Here is a 6,000-nt window from a genome sequence, read left to right as displayed (position 1 = left end):
CAGAGACGTTTGATATGATCAAGCAGGCTTACCCAGATGTTGTTTTAGCTAAAAGTGGTATGTTTCGGTGGCACCAGGCCTTTTTGGAGGGCCGGGAAGAGGTCACGGATATAGACCGAAAGAATCTCATTTTGACATAAAAAGCATCGTTCACCATGAATTTGTTCCTCCTGGACAAACCGTCAACGCCAAGTTTTACGTGGAAGTCCTCAAGAGACTCAAACGAAGGGTCAATCGGGTCCGACAAGACATCGCAGCTGATCGCGACTCACACCGCATTTCTAGTGAACAGCTATCTAACCAAGGCCGGCATCCAAACGCTCCCGCAGCCGCCCTACAGCCCAAATGTGGCCTCCGGATATTTTTTGTTTCTTTGCTTGAAAAGGCCGATGAGAGGCAAGCATTTTGAGACGACAGAGGGGACCCAGGCAGCATGCACTTCGGGTCTCCAGTCTATTCCGGAGAATGCCTTCCGTGACGCCTTCAATGCTTAGAAATCGCACTGGCAGCGCAACATCGACGCAGAAAGAGTCTATTTTGAAAGTTTTTTTTTTAAAGAATTGTAAAGTTTTATTTACTAGGAATTATAAAACGCTATAGGCGCCGCTACCATCAATAGAAAGAACACGTGTTCGGCGTGTTGACAAACCTAAGTACCTAGGGCTCATTCTAGACAGCAAGGTCTCATGTAAACCTAACATTGGGGAAAAACCCAGGAAGATATCGCTTGTCCTGCATTGCTATAAATGAGTCATTGGATAAAGGTGGGGGCTATCAACAAAGGTAGTTCAATGGCTCTATGAACCCATAATGTTCAACGGAATTCACATTTGGTGGTAGGCGCTGGAAAAGAATACACGAAAATGGGCGAGTGTACCATGGGCTGCTCTGATCAGTATTTGTGATGTAATACGAACCACTCCAGCTATGGATTTGTACATATTGCTTCAGATAGCACCGAAAAATATAGCCGCAAGGGGTATGGCCACAAAAGCTGCTCTGAGACTAATAAAATCTGGACATCTGGTCTGAAATCTTCGCAAAAGTTGTTTTCATGCCAAAATGCTTGGATTACCAATTTGACGACCCAATTCCTAACTTTTGCTTCTCTGCTCATACCTTAAACTTTCGTGGTAAGCATGGGAGGAAAGGACTCGCTGGAGAAGAGGAGCGCTGAACTCTTTGACGTTGGACTCAGGATGACCACTGCAGCGTCTTCCAAGCGGAGGTGGTTGTCATAAAGGTAATAGCAGACCGACTGCATCGGAGCGCAGTCTCATTGGTGGTGACCGTTCACTGAGCGGCTATAATGAATTGGGGCTCGCTGACTATGCCTTTAAAACTTGTAAATGGATATCTAGACTCATTATCTCTACGATCGAATTATTTTATAATTACACAAGTTTGGGTGTTTGGCCACATCGGTATTGCAAGTAACTGCAGGGCTGGTGAGCTTGCTAGGACATGTATGTAATTCAGTCTCAGTATCTGTGGAATAGGAACGGGTAGCGGCGCAGTGGACTTTTTGTAATTCATTACTGGACTGTTGGACCTCAAGCCAGGTCAGAAACCGTTGGTCAACAACCTGCAGGGTCTAGGGTAAATTGTAAGCTATCTAGACTCTTCGCTCTCAGCAAGGTCCACCTTTCAGTGCTTTAGTGTGCCAACTGACTATTGGATGTCAGCTGCATTAGCTGTTTGGAAGAAGATGAAACAGAATGATCTCAACACTTGTTTCTAGAATGTTACGTTGGATTTCATATTTTTGAATATTCCGGTGAAATGGCGGAAATATAAATATAAAATTAAGCGGAATTTATTTTAAGGAATTTTTTGTATGGCTTCACAAATGCCTGCACGACCGCTTTGCTAAGAGATAAGCCATCTTAACTATGAACGATTTTTTTTTTGAAAAGCTGCAACTGGTCTTTCGATCATTACATCCATTTAACTACAGTAATAATATGTTTTGTTTTTGTATTTGAGATAATTTCAAATACTGTTCTTCAACTATTGTGAAATCAAATTTTCTTGACTTCTGCAAAAAATTTTTGTGTATTTCACATTCACAAAGATTTCAAGGTTTTATTTTCCTGTTATGTTTAATATTTTGAGAGCACAAGACTTTGTTTTTATTCAGCAAATTTCTTAAATCGAAAATAAAATAAATTGTTTGTATTCTCAATTGAATTAAATTTGTATATGCATGTACATGGCTGCTTAAGCTAATGTAGTTCCAGAAAATGTTGCCAGAAAAATAATTACCATGCCCAGCTATCATTTTTCTAAACAATATAGTTTCGGCTTTTCGGCGAAAAAAAATTCATAAATACAAAAACCGAATTCTCCTAATGTACTAATGAATATGTTTAACGAAATACATAATCTAAGATAATCAAATTCATTCAGCAAAACTATGGCCCGCCCACAATATTTTCTTATTATTAGCGAAGGCAGCTGCCTTATAGTTTACGAGTTTATTGTTGAACAACATTTGTAAATATTTACCGCATGTTGTGCGTCATTCGCGCCAGAGCACAATCACTTACGATCAAACAGGTGTCGCTGCTGCGCGGACTAATGAATGGACGGCTATTAAAAGCAGCATCTCTAAATATGTACTGCTGTGAGCAAATAATAGTAAGATTTTGTGCATAATTTTAATTTATTCTTTATTTATTCTTCAAAATGTATGTCGTCCTCCTTAAAGTAATCCCTTTTGGTCCCATGCACTTATGCTAACGTTTTTTCCAAACCTCGAAACAGTTGTTAAAGTCAATTTCCAGAATAGCCCTCAAAGCTCGTAAAAATACACGTCTAATGTCTTCAATTGACTCAAAGCAGTCATTTAAGTGTGCTGACTAGCCTGAAATCACGCGAAGTTAAATCAGGCGTATATAGTGGTTGCGGCACGATATTGGTTGATTTTTCGCTGAAAATTTTCACGAAGAATCAATTTAGTCTGCGGGGGTACAATATCGTGGTGCAAAAACCACAACTGTAGGTCCATAATTTTAACCTCTTTATACGATTAGCTTTGCGCAAACGATGCATAACATCTAAATAGTATTCCTTGTTGACAGCTTGGTTGGTAGGAAGGAATTCGAAGTGCACCACACCTCGATAATTGAAGAAAGCTGTCAACATAACCTTTATTTTAAACCTGCTTTGACGTGTTACTTTCGGCTTCGGCTCACCTTTGCCACGTTATTCGGTCGATTGTTCGTTTGTGTCCGGGTCGAAAGCATAGATTTAAGACCCTTCGCCAGTAATAATACCCTTCATGACATCCTGGTAGTCCGAAAGTATAGTTTGATGGACGTTAACACGACGCAGTTTTTCGATAAAATTGAGTAATATTGGAACCAATCGTGCTTTGACTTTTCTTAGGCCAAAATGATCTTTCAAAATGGTTTTCAATGATCTTTTCGAGCTAGCTTTTCGTTGCTAGTAAGAGCTCTGACTGTTAATCGTCGTGGGCTTTAAGCCCCTTTTCTTTACTTTATTGACATGTTGATCCTCAGTTGATGTTGTTGACGTGGTTCGTCGTCAACGCGTTCACAACCTTCTATGAATAATATGTACCAATGAAAAACACTTGCCGAAGGCTTTTTTCAACATTCTGAATGCTTCGGCAGCAAAAATTTGATTCCGCACACAGAATTTAAGGGAACTTCTTTGTTGAATACTTTCTCACAAAGTATATTGCATGTATTTGTACAAATAATAGCTGAGTCGATATTGCCAATTATAGTCCTTGAGTTTTCGAATTGAAAAAATCTTTGTGAAGTTTTGTACACGTCCTTTTTTCCTTAAGAAATTGTAAATATGTAAGAATCTCCGATCACTATATCAGATAGTAGTCAAGCAAGCTGATAGCTCAAAAAAAGTTCTTGTATGGAAAACTTTTTTAATTGACAAAATATTGTCACGAAAAATGGCATGAAAGATTTTCTAACACAATGCTATAATTTTCGATCAAATTTTTCAGATCGGCCCACTATAGCATATAGCTGCTCTACAAACTGGGGTATCAAAATTAAAATAAAAATCTTTTTATAACCTCTAATGCTACAATTAACATTCTTAATTGTTTTAAAACATATTTTATTTTGCAGTATTTTATATATGTATGTATGTATTAAGTGGAGCTACAAGTGCGTCTACCTCAACGCATTGATAAGAAGTTTAAATGCTAAAATATTTGTCCCCCTAAAATTGCTCGATTCGCGTTCATTCGCTTTGGCTGGGAGTGTGTGGCCACGGTTTTTGTGTTTGTGTGTGCATGTCAGCGAATTCGAAATTTTGAATTATGCCGTGCCATGTGTCTGTGTGCCAATTTCGGTGTTATTGAGGCGATGAGAAAACAAAATGTCTATTTTTGTTTTCACAGCCATAACTGTGATTATAACGCTTTAGCAAGTTATTTGCTGCAGCGCAGATTTTCGACGCATTTTAGAAAATATATTACATATGTATATATTTATGTATGCCTAATCGTTTGTGCATATATTTGCACATGCATGTGCCGCTTTCACTGGACTGCGATATTTTGCAAAAATTGCGTACATTTTAGATTGCCCATTTTGGTGTTTCTAAATTTTATTGCTTAATATCCGGTGGAGCATAAAAAGTCATTTCAGTTCCAGCGCAGAACATTCACCATTTAATTTTTCTTTTTTCTCTATTTTTCTCTACTTGAGTGTATATACTATAATTTTCAATCTCTAATCTATATATATATGTACAAACATACAATACTTTTTCACATATGAATCTAAATTTTGCAGCTGCCGACTGTTGTGGGCTTTCAGCAATATTTAATCCCCCCTCCATTCGAAAATTCTGTCAGCTGTTATTTTTAGATTTCTTAGTGGGACTTAGCGAAAAGTATAAATGAAAAAATATTTTTTCTAATAAATCTTTTGCTGGCGTTGGAAGCTCAGTGCGGTAAATATAATTGTAAATTAAGAATAAATAAAAACAAACACTGAAAATATTCGAGTAAAAAGCTGCCAGCTAATTGGCATTGAACGAACTAATTACGCCAGATGTTGCTATTTCGTCCCAAATATTTCCATGACGAACAATGCAGATGCATGAAAATGTGTTTATATACATAAATATATATATATAAAAATGCTATATATTGTATTGTATATGCGCATATATATGTATATGCCTATAAATATTATACATATAATATGTATTCGTTTCATTTGATTGCACCTTGTCGATCTGCTGTGTACAGAAACACTCGCTATAGTTGGATTTTTGTAGCAAACTAGCAAAGCAGCTTAGTCAAACTCCACTTATCGCCCGGCATAACTTTTTCTTGTTATTAAGCAGTGTTAAGTGCGTTTGTTAAACGGAATTTGCAACTGTTAAGCCAAATTAGCTGCGCTTGGCTTTAATGGAACATTCCAGCGAACTTCAAAGCTTCCATTGAAATTCGCATTCACAATGTGCATCAATATTATTTTTATATATTTTTTTTTTTGCATAAAGAAAATACATTTCAATTTATTTCTCTGAAACGCCCCGCAACACTGTATGCAGCTTATTCGTGTTGTTGTGTGACTGCGCCTTTGCCAAGGATTCGATTATTTTTCAGCATTGTGGCCATGAACGCTGTGATTTTGCGCGCATGCTAATAAATGCTGAAATAAAATGTTCCATTGGCTGTTTTATAAATTCCCTAATTAAAGCCAATGAATTATTTTGTTGACAGGCTGCATTGTTGACGGCCGTATAACTGCAATGATAGAGTCAAATTACTGTAGATAGTTTTGCTTTTGACTTTGGTGAATTTTAGTAGTAGTCAAAGTACTGTTAGATTATCAGTGATAAAAATATTTTTCAGGTCTCTAAAGCATCCATCCTTGGAGCTGTATAAATTTGTTTACCTGATAAATAAGTATTGGTAAATAGAAGATGGTGTGAGACTGCCGTAAAGTTTACCAGATGTGACTATGAACCAGTAACTAATTCGTCACTAGC

This window comes from Bactrocera dorsalis, chromosome 2, assembly GCF_023373825.1.
Source record: "Bactrocera dorsalis isolate Fly_Bdor chromosome 2, ASM2337382v1, whole genome shotgun sequence".
Lineage (NCBI taxonomy): Eukaryota > Metazoa > Arthropoda > Insecta > Diptera > Tephritidae > Bactrocera > Bactrocera dorsalis.
This window is presented reverse-complemented; position numbering follows the sequence as displayed.